Source organism: Otolemur garnettii, unplaced genomic scaffold (genome assembly GCF_000181295.1).
Source record: "Otolemur garnettii isolate 467f Iridium unplaced genomic scaffold, OtoGar3 scaffold00093, whole genome shotgun sequence".
In the NCBI taxonomy this organism is placed as follows: domain Eukaryota; kingdom Metazoa; phylum Chordata; class Mammalia; order Primates; family Galagidae; genus Otolemur; species Otolemur garnettii.
In genome coordinates, this window is record NW_003852488.1 from 1,305,730 (window position 1) to 1,324,225 (window position 18,496).

General features: G+C 41.3%; 1 protein-coding gene across 1 annotated transcript in view; it reads left to right on the forward strand.

Annotated features, from left to right (window-relative positions):
* Positions 1-18,496, forward strand: part of FGF2 (fibroblast growth factor 2) — a 57,057-nt gene that overhangs the window by 23,850 nt on the left and 14,711 nt on the right. The gene's annotated exons all lie outside the window — the stretch shown is intronic.

Below are 18,496 nucleotides of genomic sequence, written 5' to 3' on the forward strand. Positions count from 1 at the left end.
TTATTTGAGACAGAGCCTCAAGCTGTCACCCTGGGTAGAGAGCTGTGGCATCACAGCTCACAGCAACCTCCAACTCCTGGGCTCAAGTGATTCTCCTGCCTCCACCTCCCTGGTAGCTGGGATTACAGGCGCCTGCTGCAGTGCCCTGCTGTTTTTTTGTTTGCAACCGTCATTGTTTAGCGGGCCCTGGCTGGATTTGAACCTGCCAGCTCAGGTGTATGTGGCTGGCACCTTAGCCACTTGAGCCACAGGCGCCGAGCCAAGCCTACAGATTTGAATGTAAATCTCACCCCGTAGCACCCTCACAGAAGCATCCAGAATAACATTTAATGAAATACCTTGGCACCATGACCCAGCCAAGGTGGCACATAAAATTGACTATCATAAATCAATTATTGGCATAAATCCTAGACTGAGTTTATGGTCTGAGGGTTCAAAGAAGAAAATGAATAAAGCCTGGCTTGGATAGGACCCACCCACCCACTCACTGTGATGCCCCAAGGACATGGGTCAGAGAGTTCCTAACAAGTACTGGCCTGGCTTCCCATCAATTCCAAGAGGCTTAGTCTGCTCTGGTCCCCAGCTCACCACTGACGCCCCGAGGGGTGCTTCCTTCCATGGCTGGTGCTTGCCAGTGGGACATGGAGTCCAGCTTCTTTCTTCTGCTCTTTTTTTTTCTTCAGTGTGTGTGTATTAATTTTGCTTCTCCAGGATTTCTGAAAACAAGAATAATGATCTTTTCCCAGAAGAAGGATATTATTAGATTAAACAAAAAGGGAGGATTTCGGACAAGATTGTGGTGATACTTACATGTGGAGATGTTTCAGGCTTCTTTTGTCATTCTGGAGACTTGTGGTCACAGCAGTAAACAATTACTGCTGTCCTGGTCTCCATCAGCTGTCGTCTGCTCCTGAGGTTCCCCTGTTCTTCCCTCATCACAGCACTGAGCTGGGCCTCAGATCTTCATTTTCTGAGGGTCTGGGCAGCAGAGGGGAGTGGAGGCTGCAATCCAATTAGGTAGCACTGATGCTAGTTTTTTAAAAATTTAAGGTCGTATTCTGATCTGTGATGAAAAGTGCTGCTTGTGTTGTAGCATCATCCTTTCATGTGGAGGAAAAGTGTCATCGATTAGAAGCGGGGGTGTGGGTGCAAGGAGAGGCACTTCTGCTATAGGTTGTCTGAGCATTAAAAGGTCCAACAGAGAAGGGAAGGCGGCTGTCACATGCCTTGCATCACTGGCCCTGCTGGGAGGGAGCCTGAGGAGACTGTTCTGCCAGAGTGGAATTGGTGGTGAGCCAAGAGCAGTCGGGTTCTCCCTGCCCTGCAGCTCCCCCTCTGCATAACTGGGGCTCCTTAGCTGTCTCTCTAGGTTTATCTTTATGTCCTCAGGTGCAAAGAGCTTCCCTACTTGGAAGCTAAAAGTCCATTCTAGAATCTTACCAAATATACAGAGGTTCCAATATACCAATTGTATAGTAAAATGCCAGAAAATTTTATAGCAAAAATGCTGCAAAATAACAAACTATCTTTGGTGGCTTAGTTATCAGAAAACAGTCAGATGTCCTGCTAAGTGATGGGCTTAGCTTGGCTAGCACAGCGTGGGTAGGTAAATTTTTAGATATGGGAACATTGAGGAAGAACGTGGGAGACTTGTCTGTTGAGACTGTCTGCCACTCTGCTTTTGGCTGGCGTGGTGGCTCACGCCCCTACTCCTAGCTCTCTGGGAAGCTGCAGTGGGAGGATTCCTTGAGCTCAGGAGTTCATGACCAGCCTGAACCAGAGCGAGACCCTATGTATACTAAAAAATAGGAAAACTGGCTCAGTGCCTGTGGCTCAAGTGGCTAAGGCACCAGCCACATACACCCAAGGTGGCGGGTTTGAATCCAGCCTGGGCCTGCCAAACAACAATGACGGCTGCAACCAAAAATTAGCCGGACATTGTGGCGGGTGCCTGTGGTCCCAGCTACTTGGGAGGCAGAGGCAGGAGACTCGGCTTGAGCCTAGTAGCTGGAGGTTGCTGTGAGCTGTGATACCACAGCACTCTACCCAGGGGGACAGCTTGAGGCCATATCTCAAAAAAAAAAAAAATAGGAAAACTGAGGCAAGAGGAGCACTTTAGCCTAAGAGTTTGAGGTTGCTATGAGCTATGATAATGCCAACACATTCTACCCAGGGCGACAGGGTGAGACCCTGTCTCAAAACAAAACAAACAAACAAAAGAACAGTGAAGAACTTCATGTCTGTGATACAGTAGGCCTGATGCCTTATGTTGACCCCTCTATACATTGACAAGTTTGTTGCAGTCCCTTGGGTGGTCACCTTATAAAGGTTCTACTTTACTTGTTTCTGGCCTTGAAGTAATTTACTTGCAAGGGCCAGACGACCTTCCCTACATGAGATAAGAAAGTTCAGTTTAGAGAATCTCTAACAATACTTTCTATGCTTGAACTTTCCCTTACTACTTCAAAAATAATGCTGAGGCAATGGTGGATGCTTTTATGAATGTGATTTTTTTTTCTTATATGTCTTTAATGTATCTTTTTCTTAAGTATCTTTTGGAGAAAGCAGAAAGGATAAGAGAAGTAGAAAGTAGAAGAGGGAAAGGAGGAAAGAAAAAAAGACAGAGAACAAGCAAGAGAAGATTAAGGTTGAAACAGAGGGTTTAGAGTCAGAACTTCAGTTGTATGGGGCTCTTGGCACTCTCTTTAGAGAGTGGTTCCAAATCTGACAAGGAGAAAGGAGCGAAAGAAAACAAAATGACTAGTTTTGTGGCACAGGGAAAGGAAATACATTCAGTAGTTGTGATTTTAGGCTCCTTTTTTGGGATGGAAGTGTAAGCCCTGGAGACAGAAGCTATTTGCTTTACTACTTGTGTACTTTCATGTAGTGATTTTTAACATGTACAAACTATGGTAATTAACTATATGTCTTTTTGGTATAAGGAATAAGATGACGTAGTATAAGAAGATTGTCTTTAGGAAGAGAAGACCTCTTCTTGAAATTGTTATCCATTCTCCTGTCCCCACCCTCACTCCTGTATCCCTATACAACTCATTGCTTGGATCAAGGCACAGATTTAGCGTTATTTCAACCAGCTATTTCTTGGTTGGCAAAGAGGAAATTGTAGAGTGACATGCTTCAGAGGGGCAGTGTGGTCCAGCATATAGCAGTGGAGGAGTTTTGAGACTGCTGATCCGTGACCTTGAGCAAAACAATTTGCTAGCCTGGGACGCAGCTTCCTTATCTTTAACTGAAGAATGTGGACTAGGTGATTTCTTAGGGCAAATCTCTAAGGATTTTTTGAGATAACCTTAAGCTGTCGTCCTGGGGTAGAGTGCTGTAACATCATAGCTCACAGCAACCTCCAACTCTTGGGCTCAAGAGATCCTCTTGCCTCAGTTTTTCTATTTTTAGTGGGGATATGGTGTTGCTTTTGCTCAGGTTGTTGTGACCAGCTTCCCACCACCCCAATTCCCTCCTCTCACCCCTCCCCCCAGAGTCGACTCTTGGAACAAGGCAAGTCCCTCTTCCCCCCAGGGTGGCCACGAATGTGTTTCTCAGCCACGTTCTCAGGCTCTTCCCCCCTAGGGTTGCCAAGAACAAGCTTCAGAACAAGGAGGAAAAGTCCCAAGTTTCACAGAACCCCCAAGTTCTCAGTAGATGAACAATGGTGGAAAACTCACTGAAACCTAATTAATTACTGTTGTATAATCGTAACCATTGTGACATGAGATGTATCCATTGTCAATCAAAGCTGGATTAATCATTGTTGCATTACTGTAACCATTGCTATATCCATGACTACCCGAGCTGTAACCCCCCTTAACCAGCCACGTTTCAATTCTGTCATACGCTTGCACAAAACCCATAAAAGGCAACCCACACCGCTTACTTGGCTGCTGCTGCCACCCAGTGCAGCAGCCCCTGTGGCAGGTAAAATAAATTACCAATTAATTACATCTAAGTGGGGGTCTGACTCTTATCTTTTTAGGTCACAGGGAATACCAGAAGGTTGGTCTTGAATTCCTGAGCTCAAGTAATCCACTAGTCTTGGCCTCCGAGAGTGATAGGATTACAGTTGTGAGCCACCGTGCCTGGCCAGGATTTTTGACTCAAATTCTGCAGGAGGTTCAAAGAATCAGTTTTTGGAGTCTTTTTTTTGGACTCAGGTTTGAACCCGTCATCAGGGGTCAGGTTTGAACCCGTCATCTCTGGTATATGGGGCTGGCACCCTACTCCTTTGAGCCACAGGTGCCACCCCCAAAATCAGTTTTTGGGAAGGGCTGATAATGGCTGAAAGAAAAGCACAAGGGTCCAAAAGAGGGTGTCTCATGGACAGGGTCTGTCATTGGAGATGGTCACAAAGTGTTTAAGGACCTTTGGTCCTGAATAAACATGTAAGACTAGACTCCATTAGCCAAAATGTCTAAAATGTGGGTCTAGATTTGTTGTTACCACAGTGGAAGTGAAGTACAGAGATGAAATGACAAGTAGGAAATGGCTTTCTAAGTAGGGGCTCGTGGGCAGGCCTGTGCCTCAGTGAGTTGGGTGGCGGGTTCAAACCCGGCCCCCGCCAAACTGCAACAAAAAAATAGCCAGGCTGTAGTCCCAGCTACTCTGGAGGCTGAGGCAGGAGAATCCCCTAAGCGCAGGAACTGGAGGTTGCTGTGAGCTGTATGACGCCACAGTACTCTACTGAGGGGGATAAAATGAGACTGTCTTTACAAAAAAACCCAAAAACCCCCCAAAAACAAATGGGCTCGAAATGATTCTTTAACTCAAATTTGTTGAACAGCTATTCTTGAGTTTAGAGAAGATGCAAAACTGTGACCCAGTGGCTGCTCTGCTTGGCCCTGGCCCCAATCTTAGTCTCAGCTCCTTTCTTTCTTGGTTCTCATTCCTCTGGTGAGGTCATTCTCACAGTTACATCTTTCACATCTGTGCACGTAACAGGTAGACCTGCGTTTATGTCTTAGCTGTGCCTTATTAATTTCTATGATCTTGGGTAGCTTATTTAATTTCTTTAATACCAGTTTCCTCATCCACTAAGTAGGGATACTAGCTGAAAATAGCTATTGTATTGGTATCGTTGTGAAATTACCACAACACAGGCTGAATATTTAATATAGTACTATCAATTGATAAATAGATAGCGTTACCAATAGTGTTATCAATAAATTAATACTATTACCTTTTATTCCTAAATCTCTCCTGTAGCATCTTCTATCTTATGTGACCTCCAGTGCTTCAGTTATCTATTGCTGTGTAACAAACATCTCAAAACACAATGGTCAAAAATAACCATTTAATTATCTCTCATGATTCTGTGGGTTGACTGGAGTACAGTTGATCGTTCTGCTAGCAGTGTTTTTCAGCCTTTTTTATCTCATGGTACACTTGAACCTATAGTTAAACTTCCAAGGCACATCTAAATTATGTTGGTCAAAAAAAAGTTAAAAGAATATACTGGCTCTGCACCAATAGCTTACAGAGTAGGACGCTGGCTACATACACCAAGGCTGGAGGGTTTGAGCCCGCTAACCAACAATGACAATTGCAACAACAACAGCAATAAAAATAGCCGGGCCTTGTGGTGGGCACCTGTAGTCTCAGCTACTCAGGAGGCTGAGGCGAGAGAATAGCTTAAGCCGGAGTGTTTGAGGTTGCTGTGAGCTGAGATGTCACAGCACTGTACCAAGGGTGACATAATGAGACTACTGTCTTAAAAAAAAAAGAAAAAGAATATACTTACTGTGCTTTGTACTTCTTTCAAAAATAATTTAATGGCCTTTTAAAAAATGGCATGCCTGTTGAAAATGCCAGCTAGTAGTTTAGGGTTTCTCATGCTGCTATAGTCAAATGGTGCCTGGGGTGGGACTATCTGAAATGGCTTTGCTTACATGTCTGACAGCTTGGCAGGGATACCTGGAAGCCTAAGGAGTTCTTTCTCCATGTGGTCTCTCCTTGAGGTAAGCTTGGGCTTTTTTTTTTTGATAGTGGTGGGATCACAAATGCAAAGCTTCTAAGAGATTGGGCTCACAAGCCATAGTTTGCATCATGTTTCCTAATATTGTATAGGTTACATTCAGCCAATGTGGCCGAGACTAGATTTCATATGGGAGGGGTACACAAGGTATAATATCAGGGTAATAAGTGTACCAGGTGCAGTTTCAAAATCCCTACTATCTGGAGACATCTTCCTGTGCTTGTCACTCTTATCAGCTAGAACTCACCTCACTTCACTTCCTATCAGATAAACAAATTCATTGTTCTCTTTGATAAGCATGGAACTGGTGCTGATCATAAACTGGATACTTTTCATTTTATTACCTTTCCCCCAAATCATTCCATAGCATTTTTCATTTCCAAGTTGAAAACCTAAATGCAAGTTTTTTTTACTTCTCATTTTTTGCTAAAATTCAGATTTCTTTCATCCTTCTTCACCATCACTGCCACCATCAAAGTCCACATCCTTATCGTTTTACTCCTAACAGCTGCAGTAACCTTTCCATTATTGATTCTTTAAACACCACTTTCAGCCCCCATCTTTCTTTTTGAAAGCCTACAATGTGTTTATAGTTCTGATTGCATTAAGTCTAACTTTTGGTTTTCTGAGGCCCTCATTTAATCTTATTCTATCCCATTCGTATAGCTTTCATTTTCCACTTATGTTTGTTATTTACCCTCCAGAATGAGCCTGAGGAGGGAACTCCATAAGAGATCCCCGGATCATCTATACTATAAATATCTTACAACACAGAGGGGAATAGAGAAGCCAATGTGGAGGCAGAACAAAAATCCGGAAGGGGTAAAGAGGCAGGGGTTTGTCACCAGGATTGTGCCGTTACTATTTGTACTTTTGAGATATAGGAAAGAGGAAAAGGGGGAATCAAGACAAATTTCAGGGGTTTAGGAATTAGATCTCTTTCAATGGAATTCCTTAATGTTTAAAAATCCTGTGCTACTTCCACCTCATTGGAGTTACGCATCCATACCTGCATGGTCTGTTTCATAGGTATCGTTGGACTGACGCCAGGGTGTATGCAGTGGTGCTGCCCTGGGCACACAGTGAGTGCTTCATTAATGTCTGTGGGATGAAGAATATGAGCAACACTTAGATCAATCCATATCTTTTATAAACTAAAATGGACAACTTTGACAACTTGGACGAATGTTCTTACACATTAAATGCAGAGAGACCTAGAATTTTTCTCTTCACTGATGAAAATAGACATTTGTGAAGCGCTTAGTACATGTACTCAGATGCTGAGTCTAGAGGTGAGCTGAGATGAATGCCGCTTTGCTAGTTACACTGCACAATGGAGATAACGGTTTCTTTTGAGAATGGAACATACAAAATGTGCTAGGAACATGAGAAAAAAAGCTTTTTTAGATCAGAGAAGATTTGATTTGATTTGATTTCTTTTAGAGAGAGTCTTCCTCTGTCACCTAGACTGGCAGGCAGTGGTGTGATCCTAGTTCACTGTAGCCTTGAACTTCCAGGTTCAAGCAGTGCACCCCTCTCAAGTTCCCCAGTAGCTGGGAGTGCAGATACACACCACCATGCCCAGCTAATTTTTTAATTTTGGGGGGAGAGATGGAGTCTTGCTATGTTTCTCAGGCTACTCTTGAGTTCCTAGGCTCAAGCAATCTTCCTGGCTCAGTTTCCCAAAGTGCTAGGATTATAGGCGTGAGCCCCCCATACCTCGTCTGGATCAGAGATTTTAAAAATAGGACATTGAAAGAATAGTTTCTTGCTCACATGAGGAAACAGTATTTTAAAGTGGTAAACATGGAAAGGCATCGACCTAAGGAATTTTAACAAGCATATTCAGTGAATCACTGACATTCGGATAGCTATATAGTTCAGCTCCAAAGGCATAGTATTTTCGTGAAATCAGTGACGGTACTCAGCCTCAGTAATCCAGAGTGTGTAAGGAAATGGTAAACATTTTTGAGACAAATCTCCCCCAAAGGCTTTCAACATTTTCATTTTCAAATAGCCTGTTTTAGAGAACTCAGCTCTGGAGTAGTCCACCTAAGTATTAACTTCTGCCCCGAGGCAGCTGCATTCTTGAGGGTGGAGCGAAGATCTTCTTTTCCTTGTGATCTGTTTTGTTTCTTTAAATTCTTAGCACAGTTGAAGAAGGGGCCCTCTTTTTCTTTCTGGAGACTTTTCAGGCAAAGGAGCTGTTTCCAGCTTCCTCCTAAGTCCACCCAACATATGTCATGCAGGGGGTGCGGGGAATAATTTTCCTTGCAAGGGCCTCCTCACAAGTTTTGGAGATGGGCCTCGAGCTCTTGGCTGGAAGTGTGGTTTTCCAAAGTGGAGGCTGCAGAAACTCTCGTCATTGATTGAGGGACGTGCTGCTGGGCTATTTTCAGGAGAGTCAAATAAAACTCTCTTGTCTTAAGCCTGCTTTGAAAGGTGTTTTCCTAATGATTTTACAGTCAAATAGAATGACTGTGTGAGACCGTAGTTAAATAACTGGAACACTCTGGGCAGCTTCCCTTCCACACTCTGGGCCCCTCCTTGCCTTTCGCCCCAGAGCTCCTCCTTCCCTGGGCGCACACACACGGCTCTGTTTTCTGTTCTGGAGCTGTCTGAATTGTGTGATTTTTGTAGATGAATGTGAACTCTTCAATCCAGAAAGTAGTGCCAGGAACACAAACAGCCCAGCTAATTGGCATTCACCTTTAGGGGAGGTACATGGCCAACCAAGCTTGTTGCATTATCTCTGTGGGTCTCTTACTTTGAGAGAGAAAACTTCAGGCTTCTTCAAATCTTCCAAGGAACTTTTCAAAAAGGAGAAAAGAAATGTTGAAAAAGAAAAACAGCTGTAATCAGGAGATGCTTTCTCTCTTAAGTATATTGAATTGGTTGCAGAAACACTTGCTTGAAGCAGTTTATGTTTTTGTTTCATCTTTTTCGGAGCTATGTATGATTTTAGGATACTCTAAGTAGGTAATGGTGTTAGACATAGGGATTTCACAGTCTATGTGATTCCTTCCTTACTGCTTTTAGTCTTACCACAAAGCTGCCTCACTCTTAATATAAAATCTGCATACTTTCTATAGGGCTTGGAGTTTGCTACCCTATTTTTTAATTAATTAATTAAAAAATGTTGGTTTTTTTGAACAGTCTTAGGTTCATAGCAAAATTAAGGGGAAGGTATAGAGATTTCCCGAGAATCTCCTGCCCCTGGGTATACATAGCTTTTCTCCTGCCCCTCATCAACATCTCCCACCGGGGGGTACATTTGTTATAATTGATGAATCTACCCTGACACATCATTATAACCCAAAGTCCACAGTTTACATTAGAGTTCAGATTTAGTGTTGTAGATTCTGTGGGTTTGGATAAATAAATAATAATATGTGTCTACTATTATAGGAACATAGTCTGTATTTTCACTGTCCTAAAATTTCTCTGTGCTCTGCCTATTCATCCCTCCCCACCAATATCTGGCAACCACTAAACTTTTTACTGGTCAGTGGTTGCCCACCGATATTGGCGGGGAAGGAATTATAGAAATGAGGAAGAAACTGGTGGTTGCCTGAGGTGGGGTTGAGGAAGTATCTGTTGTAAAAGGACAACCTGAGGAATCATTATGAGGATAGAAATGTTCTGTTTCTTGAATGTGTCAATGTCACAATATCCTGGTTGTGATCATTTACTATGATTTTGCCAGATGTTAACAATGTATGGAGTATCAATAATTTCGACTTTTTCATGCTGTCTTATTAATAATGTCTTATTATTGGAATTGTACAATATGCAGTATTTTTAGATTAGCTTCCTTCACTTTGTAATATGTATAGAAGTTTCCTCCATGTCTTTTCATGGATTGATAGCATAATTCTTTGTAGCTCTGAATAATAGTCCATTGTCTGGATGTACCACAGTTGATTTATCGATTCACCGATTAAAGGACATCTTGGTTGCTTCTGAGTTTAGGTAATTATGACTAAAGTTGCTGTAAACATCCTTGTGTAGATTTTTGTGTGGACTTAAGCTTTCAACTCCTTTGGGGGTGCCCCCTCATTTTTAGCCCAAGTAGTTTCATAATGTTTCATCAGTGTTGAGCTCCATATAGTCTGAAACAAACCGAAAGAGTTGATAAGGTATTTTTAAGATTTGATACAACTAAAGTTTAGAAATATCAGCAGTTGTTTTTCAATGAAAATATTTCCCCTGGGAGGCTGAGGTGGGTGGATTGCTTGAGGTCACAAATTTTAGAACAGCCTGAGCAAGAACAAGCCTCTCAAGTAGCTGGGACTATTGGCACCCATCACCATGTCCAGCTTTTTTTAGAACCGGGGTCTCACTTTTGCTCAGGCTGGTATTGAACTCGAGAGCTTAGGCAGTTCACCTGCCTTAGCCTCCCAGAGTGCTAAGATTGTAAGTGTGAGCCATCTTGCCTGGGCTAATTTTGTAGATCTTTTTTTTTTTTGAGACAGAGCCTCAAACTATCCCCCTGGGTAGAGTGCTGTGGCATCACAGCTCACAGCAACCTCTAACTCCTGGGCTCAAGCGAGTCTCCTGCCTCAGCCTCCCAGGACCACAGGCACCCCCCACAACGCCTAGCTATTTTTTGGTTGCAGCTGTCATTGTTTTGGCAGGCCCAGGCTGGATTTGAACCCACTACCTTAGGTGTATGTGGCTGGCGCCTTAGCCACTTGAGCCACAGGCGCCGAGCCAATTTTGTAGATGTTAAAGCACAGATTGAAAAATGTTAAACTAGAAGTAGAGATTTAAATTAGTTGGCTGACATTGTTTTTTAAATTAAATTTAAAAAATTTGAGATAGTTACAGATTCATTTACAAGCAGTTGTAAGAAATAAAACAGAGTCCATGTACCCTTTACTTATATTCCCCCATTGTAACATCTGGCAAAATGATAGTAAATGATCACAACCAGGATATTGTGACATTGACACATTTCAAGAAACAGAACATCTCTATCCTCACAGTGATTCCTCAGGTTGTCCTTTTAAAGCTAACTCCCTCAACCCCACCTCAAGTAACCACCAGTTTCTTCCTCATTTCTATAATTTTGTGCAGTTCATTTTTAGAAACATTTTAGGAACATTTCTCCAAAAGTTAGTCTCCAGGAAGAAAAGACCATTTAGGGCGATGCCTGTAGCTCAAGTGGCTAAAGTGCCAGCTATATCCACCTGAGCTGGCCGGTTCAAATCTGGCCCAACCCGCCAAACAACAATGACAACTACAATCAAAAAATAGCTGGGCATGTGGCGGGCACCTGTAGTCCCAGCTACTTGGGAGGCAGAGGCAAGAGAATCGCTTAAGCACAGGAGTTGGAGGTTGCTGTGTGCTGTGATGCCAGGGCACTCTACCCAGAGCGATAGCTTGAGGCTCTGTCTCAAAAAAATAAAAAAATAAAAAGACCGTTTAATACCCACAGGGTTAATGACTGTTGTAGGTGGAAGCCAGCTACTATAGACTTGTGAGCTCAGTGTTAGCTTGTGTTGCTATGCCAGGAGACTGTGTGGGGTCCTGAAATAATCCAGGGTACTGAGGCATCAGTACTGCAACTATTCTTGTCAGAAAATGACCCTGCCAAAGGTTGACACAGTATTCCGACCTGAACTGCAAACCTCCACAAAGCAGGCCTCAGCAGCACTAAAATAGTCAGACACTATTTATAGTCTCTGGTAGCTGTGAAACGGGTATATTCTTTACCTATCAACTTGTGACTATTTACTGATGAGTACTGGGACCCAGAACCCTCCTTTTCTTTCCATCTCTGAAGCTCGTCTTTGCTGCTGTGAAGTTCTGCTCTGATGTTGTATTGTATCTGGAGCTCCTGGAATGCCACAAGATGCCAAATAGTTTCCACTCTTCTTTACTATCAATCTGACTTAATTATCCGATGAGGTCACATTCTTAAACAAACAGCTGTGTGATTAGAGGAATTAGGAACTATCTAATGTGTGCAGCAGTTTGAGCTTTTGTGTTTCAGTTGCTCTTATGAGTAGCTCAGCTAGCCCAAACATATTGTAGGCTTTTGTGGATTGAAATTACCTAAAACCGCCCTTCCTTTGGCATAAATCAGCTGTAATTTCAATTTTTTTTTACTGCATAAATCAAATGATATTGTTTAAAAGTAAAATAATTATGACAGGAGAATTGGTATTCAGACATATATTGCATTTACTTTTTTTTTTTTTTTGAGACAGAGCCTCAAGCTGTCCCCCTGGATAGAGTGCCCTGGCATTACAGCTCACAGCAACCTCCAACTCCTGGGCTCAAGCGAGTCTCCTGCCTCCGCCTCCCAAGTAGCTGGGACCACAGGCGCCCGCCACAACGCCCGGCTATTTTTTGGTTGCAGCCATCATTGTTGTTTGGCGGGTCCGGGCTGGGGATTCGAACCCGTCACCTTAGGTGTACATGGCTGGCGCCTTAGCCGGTTGAGCTATAGGCGCCGAGCCTGCATTTACTTTCAATTGAATTGTTTTCAATATTTTATTGTCATGTACAGTCTTTTTTTTTTTTGAGGTAGAGTCTTACTATATTGCCCTCAGTAGAGTGCTATGGCATCACAGCTCACAGCAATTTTGAACTCTTAGGTTTAAGAGATTCTCTTGCCTTAGCCTTCCAAGTAGCTGGGACTGCAGGCACCTGCCACAATGCCCGACTATTTTTGTTGTTGTTGTAGTTGTCATTGTTGTTTTTTTTTTAGTTTTTAATTTTTTTTGGCCAGGGCTGGGTTTGAACCTGCCACCTCCAGCATATGGGGCTAGCGCCCTACCTTTTTGAGCCACAGGTGCCACCTTGTCATTGTTATTTTTTAGCAAGCCCATGTTGGGTTTGAACCCACCAGACCGGTGTATATGGCCGGTGCCCTAACCACTGCTCAGCTACAGGGACCAAACCTGTCACGTACAGTCTTAAAGTCCATAATGAAAAGAATTTCTACTTTATGGCTATAAGAAGCAATACACAGACAGATTTAATGGACCAATAAAGCCATGTCCTGATTGGGGAATAATGAAGGAAGTCATAGATTTCTAAGCTATCTCCTTGCCCTCTGTTCCCCTCCTCTGCCTCCCTTCCTCCCACCCCCTCATCCTTTCTTCCTTCCTTCCTATTTTTTCTTTTTCTCATATTGTTTGCAAGCTGAGGAGTTGCTAAGAATTTTAATGAACCATCTGGGTGTCTAATGTTCTTATTTATAAACTTTAATTAGCCAGCTGAGTTGTGAAGAGAATGGAATGTGTGGTTTTGGGTTGTGGGATGATATGCAAAATAAAATAATAAAAAAAAAAGTTTAGTGAGGGGGCTGTGCAAAGCTTGTTAGTCATATTTGCGTTTTGCTCACAAGCAAATTTAGCATGTTGATCTTTGTTATTTATATGATTTATTTCACAGGGATATATGGGGATTTGAGGTTTTTCATTTTCAGTAAATGAGTTTCTTTTGTTGCCTTGGTGCCTTTTGTCAGTTGTCCAAGCATTAAAAGCTTTTCCGTGTCAGATCTTCAGCACTGTACTGGATAAATGATGGAAGAAAAGAACACCAGTGATTATGCCTTAGAATTTATTTTTCAGTTACTGATGAAGTTTAGTTTCAAGGAGACTACTAAACCTGACTTGGTTATTTTTTGACTTAAAAACATAACTGTATTAGAAAATTAACACACTCTATCACTAGGTTTTAAATAAAATAGGTTATTTGGAATGAATAAGTAAGAAATTAAAATGTGTGCACTGTGTTCTGAGTTGAGGATGTCAGGATGAGTACTTATCAATAGAGTGATATAATGAACCCTGATACAGTATTAGATCATTGCTTTCTGATTAAGGTGAGAGTTTCTGTTTCAAATTACTTAAATGAAAAATAACGTTAATGCTGGTCCAACCAATGAAAAAATCATGCTGGCGACCCTGGAATGTAAGCCCCATGAGGTCACAGGCTTTGTAAGTCTTGGTTACTGTTATATTTCTAGCTGCGAGAATAGTTCCTGACACATAAGAGGTGCTCAATACCAATTTGTTGTATGAATGAATGAATAATAAACATAGGATAACAGAATGAGAAATTGTATAAAGTCTGTGTCTTTCATGCACTATTTACTTTGGAAAATATAATAAAACTATAAACTTTTTATTCTGTAGGTAAAGAACAAGATTGAATATGATAAGACATTATATTTGGGTGGCACCTGTGGCTCAAGGAGTAGGGCACTGGCCCCATATACCGGAGGTGGTGGGTTCAAACATGGTCCCAGCCAAAAACTGAGGAAAAAAAAAAGAAAGACATTATATTCAGCATAAACAACATATTTTTAAAGATTACCCAGCCATATTTTATAGGTCTTACTTGCCGCCTTCTAGATATTCTCATGTCCTTGATTGAATACAAGAATTCTTAAAAATGTGTAATTCCTGACTGGGTACAGGGGTTCATGACCTGTAATCCTAGCACTTTGGGAGGCTGAGGTGAGAAAAATGCTTGAGGTCAATAGTTGGAGACCAGTCTGAGCCAGAATAAGACCCCATCTCTACTAAAAAAAGAAAAATAGGGAGGCATTGTGGTGCACACCTGTAGTCCCAGCTATAGGAGACTGAGGCAAGAAAATCACTTGAGCCCCAGGAGTTTGAGGTTGCAGTGAGCTATGATGACACCACTGCACTTTAGCCTGGGTAACTAAGCAAGACTTTGTCTCAAAAAACCCCCCAAACACACATATATATACATACACACATAGACACACAGGGTGCCAAAAAATGTATACACGTTTTTAAGACAGGAAAACATGTTAAAATTGTAATATTCAATATACACTGATAACAAGATGAGTATAAGTCACATTTGAACACATCTTGTAATTGCAGAAGTGAAATGTGATTTGAGTATTAAGCAAATTTAATACAGTGTTTTCTTTCCTTAAAATGTGTATACATATTTTAAGAGATCTTGTAAGTAAAACAGATCATTCTCAAAAAGTATACAAATTGCAGGTAAAATGGTTTAGGTACACTTAAATAGTAACAGTACCTTCAGTTCAATTTCAAAACGTCATATATGTCAAGTAATAAATGTGTATACAATTTTGGGACACTCTTTGTATATATAATTCCCCGAATCTCAAAATAAAGCAGGTAGAGTAGGAAGTGAACCTATCTGAATGCTTAAGGTGTACTAAAGGTATATATAAGATAACTGAATATACTATATATATATCTATATAGGTATACTGAAAGTATATATATAGATACTAAATATATATGTCTCTATATAAAGTATACTGAAAGTGTATATAAAGATCAATAGCAATTATTTCCCAACGTTTAGGTGAGAAGGTAAGCTCAACTGAGTGGTTGAGTCAAGTTTCTATCTGACTTCAAACTTTGCATTTGACATCATGTTTTTTTTGAGGACTACAGCTTAATTTCTGTGGTTCATTTCACAGTGAAACTTCCTGAAGGAGTTGTTGTTCGCATTTACTATTCCCAAATTCTTAATGTGGTTAAAGCCAGTGAATGCTTTTCAGTCTTATATTACCTGATGTTTTTTGTACCATCTGATACTGAAGGTGTTCTTGTGGGTCCCACTTGAGATCCTCTCTTCACGTGGTTTTTTCTTTTCTTTCCTTCTTCTTCTTCTTCTTTTTTTTTTTTTGTAGAGACAGAGCCTCACTTTATCCTCCTTGGTAGAGTGCTGTGGCACCACGCAGCTCACAGCAACCTCCAACTCCTGGGCTTAGGTGATTCTCTTGCCTCAGCCTCCAGACTAGCTGGGACTACAGGCACCTGCCACAACTCCCGTCTATTTTTTTGTTGCAGTTTCTCCAGGGCCAGGTTTGAACCCACCACTCTTGGTATATGGGGCTGGCGCCCTACTCACTGAGCCATAGGCGCCACCCTAAAATAATTTTTTTATTTTGGAATAATTTTAGATCTACATAAGATTTCCAAAGAGTTTATAGAGTTCCTCTATACTCTTCACCTAGTTTTCCCTAAGCTTAACTGTGGCACCTTTGTCTAAACTAAGAAATTGATGCTAGTATAATACGGTTAATTAAACTACAGACTTTATTTTATTTCACCACTTTTCCTACTAATGTCCTTTTTGTTTGTTCCGGGATCTCATCTAGAATATTGCATTGTGTTTAATCTTTTGATGTTTAGTGCAGAGAATGGTACCATCTGCAAATAATAAATGTGTCCATTAGTTTCCAAATCTGTGTTGTGTGTGTGCAGGTATTAGGTGTGCGTATACATACCTTCCCGTGCTAGCTGGGACTGCTCACTCCTTCCAGACTGTACTTGCTCTGTACCCTCTACTCCTCCCATAAATGTTGATGCTTCCTTGGATTCCGTCCTTTGCCCTTGAGTTTCCTCAAGCTGCATGCTCTTGGGAAGAGCTCAGCCATTTTATATCTTTCTACTGGGGTAAGGTGTAGCCTGTGCTCCCAAGGCAGCCGTTATATGCTACAACGACCACGTCTTTATTTCTAACATAGATTTTTTGTTTTCAATGGCAGATTCATCTATCAGATATCTGGATTTTCCAGAGGCACTGCAATTTCCTTATATCTGAAGGGAACATAATCATACTATCTTCTTTGTCAACTTACCCCTCTTTCTGTATTTCTTTTTTATATATTTATAGCATGCTTAGTTATAGGACATGGAGAATGCTTTCTTTTTGTTCCCATTTTCTCTTTTCCTGGCTAACTCCTAAGTCCTTCAGTCTCCATTCAGTCGTCAGTGCTTCCAGGAGATCTATAACCTAGGGGTAGCCTCTGGATGTTCCCAAAGTAGCCTGTGAGAAAGCGCTCAAAGCTCTCTCATGGCACGTATAGTATTGAGCTTGTTTAGTTATCTGGATATCACCCTTTCCTCCCTCAACAATGCTGTATGTTCTTTGAAATCAAGATAAATGTTATGTTTTCCTTTTTACTTCCTGTTACTTGGCCCGTAGCCGTTACCAATAAATGCTTATTGAATGAGTGAATAAATGTATTTATTGTTTGTGGAAACACTGACTTAACTGTTTCCCCAAACCATATTCTTTCACCAGGGACAAATCTCTGTAAATGTCAGCTTCCTTATTTATAAACGGGGTGGGTACACTGAATGATCCTTTACAGTGTTGATAAATTGATATTTCATGATTCTAAGAGTCACCATCCTTGAGCATATTTAAAAGAAAATGGGCCAGGCACGGTGGCTCACACCTGTAATCCTAACACTCTGGGATGGATGGATTGCCTGAGCTCACAGGTTCAAGACCAGCCTGAGCAAATGCAAGACCCTGTCTCTAAAAAGCCAGGCATTGTGGACTACTTGGGAGATTAAGATAAGAGAATAGCTCAGCTACTTGGGAAGTAAAGATAAGAGAATCCTTTAAGCCTAAGAGTTTGAGGTTGCTGTGAGCTATGTTGCTAAGGCACTCTACTGAAGGCAACAAAGTAAGATTCTCTCAAAAAAAAAAAAGAAAGAAAGAAAAAGAAAATGATGCAGATTGTGGAGACATTCCAAAATAGGGTTTCCAAAATATTTTGAGCACTGGTGGTAACATTAAAATTTATTATTATTTGGCTATCCAGTTATACTGTTTAACAAATGTGTTGAGTGCTAATGATCTGAGCACTCGAACATTTGAGTGGTTTACTATTCTTTTGCTTGCCATATTTAAATAATTTTAGAAAGACTGTCAGTTTCCTTTTGCTAAAGATTTTCAGGTAAAAGTTACTTGTTGGTCATGGATATTGTGGATGTGACTTAAAATGTAACTGTATCGTGATAAGACTAAGTGACCACTAAGGTTTTGCCTATGACAAAATTCTTCAATTTTGAGGTCCATAGCTTTTGCTTTTATGTTTCAACAGAAAAAGAAAGTCGAGTTTTAAGCGTGGCTAACAGACTAATTTTCCAAGTTCATCTCTAACTAGATTTAATAGCAACATTAGAAAGCCACCAAAGTCTGTGTTTATCAAAATTGTTAACTTGCCATCTACAGATTGATTCTAGAGGGTCGTCTCCAGCTTGTTGAAATTGTTTGGTTTAAATCAGTATCCTAAGTCCAGTTTACAAAAGTCTTTTGGTATAGTCTTTTTTTTTTTTACTTTAAAAACTTTAATGATATCAAATGTAACATAGACACAAAGTCACATAAAACAAATTTATATTTTAATGAATTACTGCTATTTGAAGATACTTGTAACAATTGTCACTCAGGTCAAAAAACAGGACTTTGCCAGCCACTCCCCAAAGCCCCTATATGCCTGGTCTCTCCCTCTTTTTTTTTTGTAGAGACAGAGTCTCACTTTATCACCCTCGGTAGAGTGCCGTGGCATCAACAGCTCACAGCAACCTCCAACTCCTGGGCCAGGGGTCCTCAAACTTTTTAAACAGGGGGCCAGTTCACTGCCCCTCAGACCGTTGGAGGGCCGGACTGTGGGCCCCAGATGAGTCGGCTGCTAAGCAGGACAGGCAGTGGAGGCAAAAACACCTGGCGGGCTGA